At 41.7% G+C, this 13075-nt stretch overlaps 1 protein-coding gene across 6 annotated transcripts in view; it reads left to right on the forward strand.

Annotated features, from left to right (window-relative positions):
• Positions 1–13075, forward strand: part of DOCK5 (dedicator of cytokinesis 5) — a 109121-nt gene that overhangs the window by 1700 nt on the left and 94346 nt on the right. For 3 of the 6 annotated variants that reach the window (XM_090125735.1, XM_090125736.1, XM_090125740.1), the window contains 2 exons: positions 26–130; positions 12502–12619. The gene's annotated coding sequence lies outside the window, so the exon portion shown is untranslated. Of the gene's footprint in view, positions 1–25; positions 131–12318; positions 12403–12501; positions 12620–13075 lie in introns of all 6 variants that reach the window. The other 3 variants (XM_090125737.1, XM_090125738.1, XM_090125739.1) reach the window with 3 other exon arrangements.

Genomic DNA, 13075 nt, shown 5'->3' on the forward strand with positions numbered 1-13075 from the left:
GTATGTCTTTTTGATATAATTTTAGAGAGGGAAAATGATGGAAAACCCCTTCTTCTTCTCCAGCAATGCCAAGATGTGAAGGCATGTCTGCAGACAGCCCTGTAGTGTTGAATTTCAGCGTGACTCAGTGGTAAGGATGAACTTTTGTTACAATCATGAAGGAAAAGCCAATGCTCATTGCATCCTACCTTGGAAATTCAAATTTTCAGGCAAAGAGTTACTAACGTTGACTCTGTTTTTTGTGCTTTCTTTGTCTCTCTTTTATTCCTTTCTGCTGTTCACCTTGTCTGTTTAAGACTGCATTGAAAAAAAGTAGACAGGCGGTCACTGGAGATGAGCTGAGTCACCCAGCTGCTAGCATTACCTCAATTTCCATCTGCTGAAGTTACCTACAGCTACTGTCTTGCTGTTTTAATTAGGTATGAGTCTCCTGATTTCATCTACTACAGACTTTAGAAAAAAGAATTGTAAGGCCAGGTTCATCCCTTGAAAACCTTCCCTGAATTGGCTGACCTAAATGAGAGTGGATTGCCATTAATATCATTTCTGTATTATTCATAATAGGATAAAATGGCAGCTGTGCAATCATTTACTAGTGCTGCGTAAGCAAAAGCAAATGAACTCTGGAACAGCACATCACTGTTGGCAAAATTCCCTTTCCTATAAGCATGAAGCCAGGAAAAGTTCAGGTCTGGGGCCAAACTTTCTCCTGTGGTAGGACCTCATGAGCATCAGGGAATAATGCAAGCAGAGTGTTTGAGTGCAAGCAGAGTCAGTGAAGAATTCTCCTGTACTGGAAAACACTCAGGCATTGAAACCCAGTGGGGTTTGCCTTTTGCTTATTTGCATCAAAGATTGGCTTCCCTGGCAGAAAATCTAACAGGTGTGATTGGGGTTGTGGTAGATGGGAGAAACAAGCGTGCACTGTCTGCACCTGGTCCTATTTCAGAAGCATAAAATGAGTTTGGTCTGCTCCATTTGAATTTGCACAGAAACTGCACATTCTTGAGTCAGAAAAACAAATACATTGCTTATCCTTTTATTTTTTTTCTATTCTTTAAAGGCACAACTTGGAAAGTAGAGAATCAGGCATTCCCACTACAGAAGTTTCATAGCTCTGATGTGTAACATACGACGTTGCACAACACAATGTAAAATGAGAGGGTGAGAGCTTGTTCTGTCCATGGTACCTATTTTCACAAAGCAGGCAGCTGAGAGATATTACATGTGGCAAAGTGTGATTAAGAAACTTATTTTCTCAATTTTACTGCGAACCCAAAATTCCACATATTAGCATTCAGTGACACCATGTTTCATTGGTTGGTTTGTTTAATTGATAAGATTGACCAGAGCAGTTTTGAAGAAGGGAAAGAGCTGGAAAAGGTCCACTGTAGCAGTCCATGTTTTGTGCCAGTACCTTCCTGCTGAGGGATTGCAGTAAGGCATGCGTTCTGCTGAGCTGTCCCTATAGGTCCTTTTATTGATCTCACCACAGAGAGCTCTGCTGTAAAAACTGAATAAGAGAATTCTCACTGAAGCCCCTCAGTAAGAAAAGTCTGATTGAGGATTTCAGTTTTCCTACAATGTGTGTGTTTGTTTGTTTGTTTATAACTACTTCTCTCTTTCATCGCCTTTGTGAGGATGAATGGGAACCCCAAATAATTTTCTCTGGGCTTTATTTCCACGCATGCTGCAATTTCTACCTCTCTGGGGTACTTTGAATCTTTGACCATAAGCTGAATGTACTTGAAAATCATTGTTGTGTGACACTAATACTCTTCCTATCATGGGAAAATTTTGAAAGGCACAAGCAGGAGCGAGGGATCCTGTTATCTTTTCCTTTTACTGGATTTTGGAATCCAGATCTTAAATATTGCACCTAAAATGAAACAAAGATCTCTGAAGGAATTGAATGGAGTGAACAAATGTAAATCTCTGTTTTACTTGGATTCTCTTTCTTGTGCTGAATTTTATAAATTGTGATGAATCTGACATTTTAGAAAATCTGCTTCCTGTATTCTAAATAGCCCTTTTAAAATGAGACACCAACGTGAATTATCGAAGTCCATGAGGAATTTTGATCCCAAGGGCTGAAATATAAGATCTGAGAGTCACAGAAGAAATGTTCACGAGTATTTATTTCTTTTGAACTGCTATTTGCTTTGTTTGTGCCACTACAGTAAGTGCCTGAGCAGCTTACATTATCTTATTATCACACCAATTCTGTTTTGCTGCACACAGTAACATTAATTTGCTCACTTTGAGATTTGTTCTGCCTCTTGATTACAAGGACTAGAGGAAACAACAAGCCAGCTGAGCTCTATCAGTGAATCCTTAATTAGAAGATTCATTAGCTTTGTTTACTCTTTGGATTCAGGACTACAAAGTCCAATGGCAGATTCCCTCCTGCAGTTTCAAGGGTTAGTTCTAAATTCCCAGAGTCAGCTACGTAGGTGATCTACCTTTGTTTGATTGCAGGAATTAAGTGTGAATAACAAAAAGATACTGGAGAGGTAAGAAGACTACCTTGCCAGCTGCAGAAAAATGTGCAGCAGTCCAGCCCATTCAAAAAGAGATTGTTTACTCCTTTATAACATCTAATTGCATCGAATGGGCCCTTTGCCAACAACATGAGAAGTAAGGGGTTAGACTCCTAACTGAGGGCCACGTTAGGAGCTTGCCTACATTGGCAATGGCCTATCACTGTCACTGAAGCCCTGACAGCTTAGGCTAGCTGAGGATATGAGCTCCATCTTTTCAAACGTGTTGTTTTGTTGTGAATGATTTCACCTGTCTTAAAGCTGTCAGCTGAAAAGTATTATTTTATGATGCCATAAAATTTGAAAGAATAATCGTAGACATTTCTCAGATAAATAAACTTCTGATGAATTGCAGCAGATTCCTTTTTGCCCCTCGCATGATTTGGTATGAATTTCTGAGTCTGTGCTCATCAGTATTAATTCATCCTTAATGGTTGTAACAACCCATTTACACTGCAGTGTGCAGGATTGGAATCAGTCAGATTAAATAGGATACTGTATGTGCCCATCAATTTCCTCTACATGGGTATTCCATAGCAGTAATGTGCTGGGGTTGGAAGAGAGCAATAGAATCAATGTCTGTCTCTTCATCTAGCTGACATTTGTAACTTCTATTGTGTTTTTCCCACCCAATACTTCTCTAAGTCTCTTCTTGCTTTTTTTAACTTTTTCTTGGAAATATTTTTCCCCACATTATAATGGCATTGTAAAGAACATTTTAATAGTTTTCAGTTGTCATTGTTTTTGAATTATTGTTTTTACCCAATTCTTTCTCAAGCTAATATTGAATTAAAATGAATGCATGTGTGCTAGCTGGCTGAGTATGTAAGTATCTAATATGTAAGTATCTAATATATCCTGAGCATCATGATTCAAATAGGAGTTCCACATATCTCTAAATGCCACATTTCCATTCAATCCCAAAGGAATTTGGACCCAGCTCCTTTGAAAAATTCAGGTTTTTAGAATTCTTGCAGAACTAGATGAGTACGTTGGTTATTGCACATGCCTTCAGCTGTAGAAGCTGATGAATATATAAGATAAAAATCTCTAGATCCCTGTGTGTTATACAGTGGTGTTTTCTGCTTATGCCTTGTTAGTGATACAGTGCAAAGAAGAGTCTGCGTTTCCTATGCCGTTAAGAGTATCTGAAAGGCTCACAAGGCAGCCATCTACCCTCTTTCCTTCCAAAAACTTTCCAGTATGCAGGACAATAAAAATAAAAAGGGAGACAAAATCAGTTTATTTGTGATCTGCAAGCTCAATTAAGAGGCAATATCTTATATCTATGGTTTGTATGAACTTAAGCATAGTCTGAATTCCTCCTTACCAGGATGTGTGCTCCAACTGATCAGGAATCTAGATGAACAGTTGAGAAATTCATCCCCTATAGCTCATTTATTTTTGAACTTTTGAGAGGTTTTTCTCCTTACCACATAGGTAGCAATAAAATGTATGTGGGGTATACACAATTGCACTCCTACCTTTTAATACTTATATAATATTTCCACGCACAGATGCACAAGCATTTCTTAGCAAGATATAAGCATGCCATTATTTAGTAGTCTGGCACATACAGCTGACCATAAAACACAGATGGAAAGTGAGCCATAAAAGTGTCTGACTGTTGTACTGCAGTGTGTCCTCTGCTTAAGCTTCACAGCAGTGAGCTGAAGATGTTCAGCTCTGCAGCACATGAATAAAAATGACTGAACTTCTGCAGCCAGTGCACCCAATTTCCTACATCAATTCTTGCATGAATCACATTCTTGGTTCTGCCTTTGATAATCAAGGATGATAGTCAAGGGCATGCACCTGTTTGATGGAATATGGAATGCATCCCATTGCTCCAGTTTTACGCTAATATAGTTTCGCTGGAACATTTGCAGAGGTCTGCAGAGGTTTAATCTCTGGCACTGCTCCTAGAGAGAAAATGGCTTTGCAGCACTCTAATGCAGGACTATTTGTAAATTAAACAGCCTGGATGACAGTGCCCGTAAGGCTCTTGTGGCATATATTAGCAGTAAGGATTCAAGTGTTCTTGATTATAATACTTAAGGGCAGATAAGAAGTTACTGGTTTTATATGTACCAGTTTTTTTTTTTCAGATAAATAGAAGCTTTCTGCTACCATTAAAACTGCTGTTAACTTCTTTTCTTTTTGGGTGTGGAGGACTGAAAAGAGAGACTCTTTGTGAGTCAGAGGCAGGTCTTGGGGTCTTCCATTCCTGAGTGATACAGAGGTAATTATTCCAGGTTTGGAGCTGTGACAAGTTCCCAGGCATTTGTCACATTGCTGTATCTGAAAAGCTATAATGTTATGTGACAGCATCTCCTTCTGTGATAAAGAGGACTAAAATACAGTTAGTCTCATAGTGTAGGAGAATATACTCAGCCTCAGAACACTTTCAGTTAGTAGCAAGAGCATAATGCATGCTGAGGAACTTTGGGGAGCCCTGTGCAGGTACGAAGCAATGCATTCTGCCTCTGGGTATTTTGTCATCGATTAGATCAGGATCTGTGGTTCTCTGAAATATCTATTCTCTTAAATAATATCCTACTAGGCCTTCCTGAGACTAACGAAAACCGGTGACCTAAAGGTAGCTGTTCCAGACATCTTGTTTGTGCCTTCTCAGCACCTGCAGAATGTTGACATGAATCACTTCGCTGACTCTTTTCAGCTGGCTTAATCGTATCACATTTTCCTAGTTTCTTTAATATAAATTCATTAACTCTTTTCATTCTTATTCCAATCCTGTTCCCAAGGTAGTTCTCTTTGTATTTCATTGTTGCCAGCGGGTTTTGGTCCCTACTTTTTCCTGCAGATCTGGATCTGATCTCAGACCATCAGGTTACTAACAACTCTCAGCACAACTTTTGTATCACAGAAACATATTCTTGAAACAACCCCAGAAGCACTTAGCATCATAGCTGAGTCTCTGTTTGACACTGCCAAAAACTACTCAGTCATTTGTTTGATTTTTCCCAAAATCTCAAAGGGTGGCTGTGGCTGTTGAGCAGATTGTTACAAGTGTTACCTTTTAAGTGATAGCTTGCTTGGTGTCTGACAGCAGGACTGGTGAGATGTGCATTTCTGCGAGCCCTGGTATTTAACCAATGAATTATTTGGCTTCCCTGGCAGGTGCATTGCAATTCAGATGAAATTCCTGCTGCAGCTCAAAAGCATGCAGTTTCTGGATCTCCAGGGTAAGATAAGAGATAAATCTTCAAGGGTCTGCTGATTCACAAACAAGGCCGTCAGAACCGACTAGAAATGGTATTAACTTTGCTTTTCGAGGAGAGTAACTTGGCCATTTGTTATAAGGTCGGATAAAGCACTTGATGATGTTGTAGAAATAGCTTTGAGTAGACAGGGTATTAGGAAAGATGAGGCAGTCAGATCCTTTTATCTCGCATTTCTCTGCTTCTGTTGGTAGAATCTATAAGAGGATGTTTGTGAAGCTATAACAGGGATATTTCAAATACTGCAGCCAAACATGAAAGGTCACATTTCACTTTTCAGTACAGCAGGCTGCATTACAGAGCTGGGTAGTGGGGTAAAACCCTTTTGTTTGCAGTGAAGGGTTTTATGAATGGATTCCCCTGCATTGCGATGAGATGACCTTTGGGAAAGCTGAGAGTTGGTTTGAGCTCTTTGACCTGCAGCACATCTAATTAATGGTTTGATTGTTTAATGTCCTTGAACAGTGCTCTTTTTTTCTGGTAGGTAGGTATCAAAATTATAGAATGGATGTGAATAAGAAATAACAAAAAAAAAAAAAGAGAGAGAAAGAGGATGGTTTGCTACAATCTTGTATCAAATATGTGATTTGTGAGCTACCAAACCAAGTGTTTTTCTTGCTAGCTCATGAGTTGCTATACTTGCATCAGTTCAGACATTGCAAACCCAACCTGTTTGGAACTAGAATTCCTAGAAATTTTCAATTGACAATGGGATTCTCTGCCCGAGGGCACAGGAGCAGAGTAACTTGTGCTTTTGGAGTACTAGGGAAAAGGTTTCAAGCTACTTTTTCCAATTTCAGGAAAAGATACTTAGTTCTTTCTAACACCCATTGCAGTTTTTCATTAGTTCCTTTTGTTAAACTGTCACATAATCCACAATGTCTGATTCTGCTCTATCAAAGTTAGGGACGTGTAGCTCCGTGTGGCTGGGATGTGCCTTCTATTCCATTTGTTAAAATGATTTGTGAGCATGGCAGGGCTCATTTCTACTAATGTGAGGAGAGATGTGGAACCAGCCGGCTTCTTCCTGCAATTAATATGATTTTTAGATACGGGAACACCTGAAGTTTAGGTTAAGAACAGGAGGTTAAGTCTGGAGGTCAGATGCTGGTTAGATGTTGTGGCTCTGTGTGTTTTGCTAAGAGAAGCCTGTGTCAGCTCGCACCCCTGGAAACAACTGCTCCTCCAGCACTGCGCAGCCAGCAGAAAACAATGGCTCTGTCTGTAGGCACAACACAGTCAGAGAGGAGAAGGTGCATTTCTGGGCTGTCCCCTTCAGTACGTGTGGGGGGGGGAGGAAGGAGAAAGGGAGGAGTTCTTATATCAGTGCAGACTGAGCCGTGAGATGGGAGGCGGCCGATTGAGTTCAGTGTCCCCCTGGGTTTGCTACTGTTGTGCTCAGAGAAAAACGCATTGCAGATTTCATTTAGGCTGGCCAAGACTAGCTGCATCTAGGGCTTGCCTTGAGGGGCAGAGTTACTATCCATATAATCTGACCTAAATCATTCCTTCAGGAGGCTTGTCATGCCTCAGAGCAGCCTGCACTGGACTGAAAGTGCTGTGCACAGTGAGATGGGAAAATGCCTGAAGGAAGGGTTAATTCTGGATTTGCAGTTCCCTGGGGGGCAACCCCTCTGTTTGGAGCTCTGTCAGATCCTCTTGCTGGGAATTTACCCCTGTGGAGCTGTAATTTAGGGGTGAGGAGGGGACTGAAAGGGAACAGAAACTTTTTTTTTCCTGGGCTTCTCAAGGAATCTGCCTGCACGAGGTGACATAAAGGGCCTGAAGTTGCTGTGTCAGGGATAGCAGAGGCGGCTGCCACTTAAGGAGTTAATTTAAGTGAATTTTCTCTGCACGTCCTTGTGGAAGGATGGGACAAGGGAGGATTTTTGCGAATGGGAAAGGAGGGAGCAGCCTGTGTTGCGCTGGCCCTTGGCAGTGCCCTCCGCATGTCACTGCAGGGGTGTGGTGGTGGGATCCTGCACTGCTGTCTGAAGTGGAGATTTCTGTACTGACAAAGCCCAGCTATGAGCAGGGAGGGGAAGGAAGGGATGAAAGTGATGGAGTGGCTGCTGTTGGAGCGGAGCTTCGAGAAAGCATTACTCACTGCCTCTCCTCTGCTCCTGCTGGGAAGCTGCCACTTCTGCAGCAGGTCCGGTTTCTGGCAAAAGTTCAACACTGCACCAACTTTCCGAGAGAAGGGAGGGAGAGAGGAGGAGAGTCCCGCATAGAGGAGGAGCCACCACGGCCCAGGCTCCCCCTGGACATAAGCTTGACTGCTGCAAGAAAAGAACTGGAAAGAGCAAACCTTCTCTTTCCTATTCAGGAGCAATGACTGCTCTGCACCAACTTTTACACAAATAACAGAAGCGTTCAGTGGCTTTATTGCAAACAGACCTCCCCCCAAAAGCTAGTGTTTGTGCTTGATGCTATGTAAAACTCTCCCCAAAGTAGCTAGAAATGATACAACAAAAGGGGGCAAGTGGTGGGAGTACCAAGGGGTTTAGAATGATTTTCTCCCAGGGGTGGTATTGCTGAAATACCCTGAGAGAAGGCTTGGGGTGAAATTGGGCAGTGAGGGGCATCTGCTCACCCGTCCCCAGAAATGAACAACATCTGTGAGGAAGGTGTTAAATCAGGAATAGAAAGATAGGGTGTGTGTCAGTCAGGACAAACCTAGTAGGAAATGAGCAAATGGCTGAGAAGCAACTGAGTGGGCTCTGTACCATTCACAGGTCTCTTCTTTACTTCCCATGGCCTTTGCCAGGTGCTGCGTTCCTTGCAAGATAGCATTTGTGGACATAGAGTGCTTTTCCCCAGTGAGTCCAGATTGCAGGAGCTGAGCCCACGACTGCAGTGGGCGTGGGAAGGGCTATTTCCAACTGCAGTCTGTGTGAGGGGGGTTAATTTCTCTGCCTGAGACTGACCTTCCTCACTGAGCAATTGAAATAAAGCACAAGACTCCTTTCCCACATGCACCTTGGTTACGTACCTCCTGCAGGAGACCAGCTTCAGTTATGTGGGTCTGCATATGTAATACTCTTTGGCCCTTTTGTTCCTTTTCCATCCTGTGCAAGTTATTGAAGGCGGTGGTGTACAGCTATGTGAGAATCAGACGGGGTGCAGGAGAGGAAGAGCAATCAGCTGCTCTGCTGCTCCCAGTGAGTAGGAGGTGGATGTGGCAGAGTGGGAGTTAATAGCTTTTCTGCAGCTCCGAGGGAACACAGTGGCATCTTCTGACTGCAGTGGGAAGATAAGGAGTGGGGTACGGCAGCTTTGATGCTCTCTCTGGAGCACACCCAAAGGAATGGGATCTTATGGGTGCTCAGGGAAGGCAGTGGGGGGGAGGCTGTGGTGCTTGTTGTTGTTTATTTCCAGACAGGAGCAGATCAGCTCTCTATGGAAGTGGGTCTGGCTTGGCTGCAGTCTCCTGCAGCTTAAAGGGAAGGGCGGTGACTGCTGCCTTGCTCCCCTCCTGCCGCAGGAGAATGCTGAGTCACTCCTGCAGCGCTGCTCCTGTTGGTTTGAACTTCCAATCCTTCCTCCTCACCGCAGTGAAACTGCTGGAGACAGGCAGCAGTCTCTTTTTTTTTCCTCTCTAGCCTGACATTTCTCTCTCTATTTATTTTCTTTTCTGAGTCCCAATCAAAGAAAGACATTGCTTTTAAACAAACAAAAAAAGAAATACATGTAGCCACCATATAGTGATACTGAATATATTTTTTCCTTTGGTAGTGGATTTTTCTGTTCCTCCAGAGGACGGCAAGAATATTTGATGAATACAGAGAACACTGCAGCAATTTTCTTCTTTAGGGGAGCCCTGGGCATTGAGTCAGCACTGATTATCTATCGAGCAGACATTTCTTGGAAAAAAGGCTGGGGTGGAGAGGAGATGTGACATCTATATATTTTTTGCAAGAGTAAAGCCCTCTGTACCACTACTTTCTCCTGTCTGCTATGCAAGCTGTTCCTTTAGCCTTTGTTTCCTTAGGGATTGCTCCAGAGCATGTCAGTAAAACTGCAGAGCTCCCAGTGTGCAGCTCTGGGGAAGCTGCTCTGCAGGAAGGTGAGCCAGGAATCCCTGTTGCACTGAGGTAGGGGCCTGGGGAGAAGAGGTTGCTGTCTGATCACTATAAGCTTGCATAGAAAAAACTTCCCTTTCCAACTGCTAGTGGCAGGTAAAGTCTGCAGTGACTGGAATTCGTTAAATGAAAGGTCCTGGTCTCCTCAAAATCTATGTACTTGTTTGAGTAAGCTTTCTCATCAGTGAATGATGATTCATTGCTTTGTGCCTTGCAGCTCCACATCGAACTCTCCTGTAATCTTACCTCCTTCATGTTATTACAGAGATAGTAGCACTACTTATTTCTTAAGATTAGCTCGTATTTCCTATTGTAAAATCCTGAAATCCTGTTTTCATTTGTTCAGAACTTCTAATTTTTTTTGAATTAACTTTTGCTTTAGAAGCCCTTTAGTCTTCCCATATTTTAAAGAAGGACCTTGAAATTAAATAATGATTGGGCTTTATTTCAATTGTTTCTGTTACAAATAAGACTTTTAAATATGACTGTAGTATTTCTAGATCACGGTATATATATAGATGTATTTATTCTCCTCCTTTAGTGTTTAATGCTCTGTGTACAGTGTACAGCATGCAATTCAATTTCTGCATGGACTAGCACTAGGCTTTCTATTTTTTTTTTTTCCCATGGTGATCATCTAATTTTGAAATGCATAAAATATTGACATATATGCTAGAAAAAAACATTCCACTGTTTAACTATTGAATGCCAGTTCCTGCTCCTTCCAGTTGTAGGCAGCCCCACAATAAGTCTGGCTCATTGGTTCTTCCCAGTCTGAAATCTAACTGTAGTCTTACAACAGATCCTTGAAAGCAGCAGTGTTTATCACCTACACAAAATAAATATCTTGATCATTTGTCCCTCCTGCTTTTAACTCTAGCATTAATTTTAGTACAGTGGTTACTGGTAGCCACAAATGTAAATCTAGCCAGCTCATCTTGATGCAAGCCTGCTGTAAATCCCATCATATCCTAATGCTATCTTGTTTGGGAACATGATTTCTGTGGGTAACTTGCTAGTGATAACTTCAGTGCATTTCTGAGCTCTGCAATTCTGGCTTCTTGGGAACTGTGCTTGTCAGATGCAGGAAAAACTTGGTTTTTTTCATCCTGTATTCCAGAACCTGCTCACATAATTATTGTTTCCTTTCTCAAATCTATTTTCAGCTCAGCTGTTCCTAGCTGCAAATCTTGAGGAGTATGCAGATGTTACACAATGAATAAGTCATCTTATGTGGAGGAAAACGAGAGGATTAAAGCAGATGCTTGAAATTAGGAAATCTTTTTTTTTGTTGAGTTCTGCAGTTTTCATGAGGTTATTTATATAGACAGAAGTATCTGTCTGCCTGAATGTCAGTTTTTTCTGACGTTTTTTTCTGACGTTTTTCAGGCAGTATCAGGCTTGAATATTTCACTTGAATAGCTTTAAGGGGATTACTCAAGTTAATAAGGAGTGTGTGTAGCAGCACTGCAGGTCTTTCCTTCACTGTGTTTCTCTGTCTTCCTCCCACACTTAGAAAAATCTCTGATCTTAGTAAACTGATTTAAAACATTTGGAATTGTTGCCTATGAATCTTCTCTGATAGCTAATGGGCAGATCATTCGTAGTGCACAAAAGGAGCATTAAAGACCTGGCTCTTGAAATTTAATAGTTTATCAAAGAAACAGAATTAAAGGATAAGGAAAAGGAAAGGGGAGAAGCAGCATCAAGGCTTTTCCAGCAATTTAATTTCAGTGTGTGTTTCTGTGTTTGATTGACTAACAGTGTAAAACATTGTCTTATTCTGGAGCTTTTCATCTACAGATCTCAAGATGCACCAGGAATACTAATTGGGTAGCTTCAGAAGAAAGTTGAATTGTCCTACCTGAGTTGTAATTTAAGAACATTCAAATGAAGAATACTTAGCTGTGTCTTTCCTGTAGTCTGTCAGTATTTGGAATGATTATGTTCAAAATGAAAACTCTTATTTTCCCATGGCTAGACATGTAAACCTATCTTATTAAAGGACTAATTTACTTAACAAGGCACAAAATTGACTTGCCATCCTACGAATAATTGGAATAAATATCTGCCATCTGAGCCCTTGCTGCAGTCACCAGTGCAGATTAGATCTGCAAGGTTTGGCTGCACTGTGTTTTAAAAGGGCTCGTACACAGCTCACAATCTGCCTCATGGGCTGGGGAGTCACAGATGGGCCTCATCAGAATCCCCTGTGAGCAGGAGCCCCTTTAACACCCTGACCTTCATATTATGGAATTGGAGGTCTGGAACTAGGACGAGAATTTGGAAATAGCTTTTTATTACATGAAATGACTTCACTGGGAGGGAAACAGAACTAACAGTACAAAGTTAGGACTCTTTTTGCTTGTTAGACAATACTCATTAATGTCCAAGGCTATCTGTAGGATGTGGATATGATGTTGTCTGTTATCTGCTGCCTTGCTCTGAGCTCAGGTTGGAATCTGTGAACTTCAGAGGCAAAGATGGCAGCGAGGCAGGAGTCTGTGGCAGACACATGTACATTACTTCCCACAGAAGGTGGGCACTCATTTGAGGCTTTGGCTAAATCTTTCAATCTGCTGTTGTCATACCAACAAATAAATACAAAGAAAGACTCAGCATGATTGTTTATTTCAGGTAGGTTGCCTTCAGATCCTACGAATGCTAGCTTTCTACAATGAGATTGTTCCAACCACAGTGTTCTTCAAGACAGTTTACTTAGAAGGCACATCACTGGACCAGTGCTGCAACTCAGGTAAGTGCTGTAGCTTTCCTGCTTTTCTTGTAACATGCTGTGAATTATTTATGCAATTTCTTTGTCCTGGCAGCTTCGAAGAGGGAAAAATGCATGAGTATGTGGCTTCATTTATAGACCAAGGTAAAATTAGGTACAAAGCAGATGCATCAGCAGGTAGAACTGGTTATAAGCTATCTTTAGTGGAGGTGTCCCTGACTATAGCAGGGCGGTTGGAACTAGATGATCTTGAAGGTCTCTTCCAACCCAAATCATTCTGTGATTCTGTGACTGTGCACCTACATGGATCTCCTGTATTAGATGAAATTGCAGCATGAAGTAATACACCATAGCCCATCACAGTGGATCTGTTGGGTATAGCAGGTATATTTTTGACTCACATCTCAGTGAATTTGGTGTTCTCTTGGCAGAATAGCTTGGTAAACCTGTCAGGTACGTACCAGTTTAAAGAGCTAT

This window comes from Phasianus colchicus, chromosome 27 (assembly GCF_987193195.1).
Source record: "Phasianus colchicus chromosome 27, bPhaCol1.hap1.1, whole genome shotgun sequence".
NCBI lineage: Eukaryota > Metazoa > Chordata > Aves > Galliformes > Phasianidae > Phasianus > Phasianus colchicus.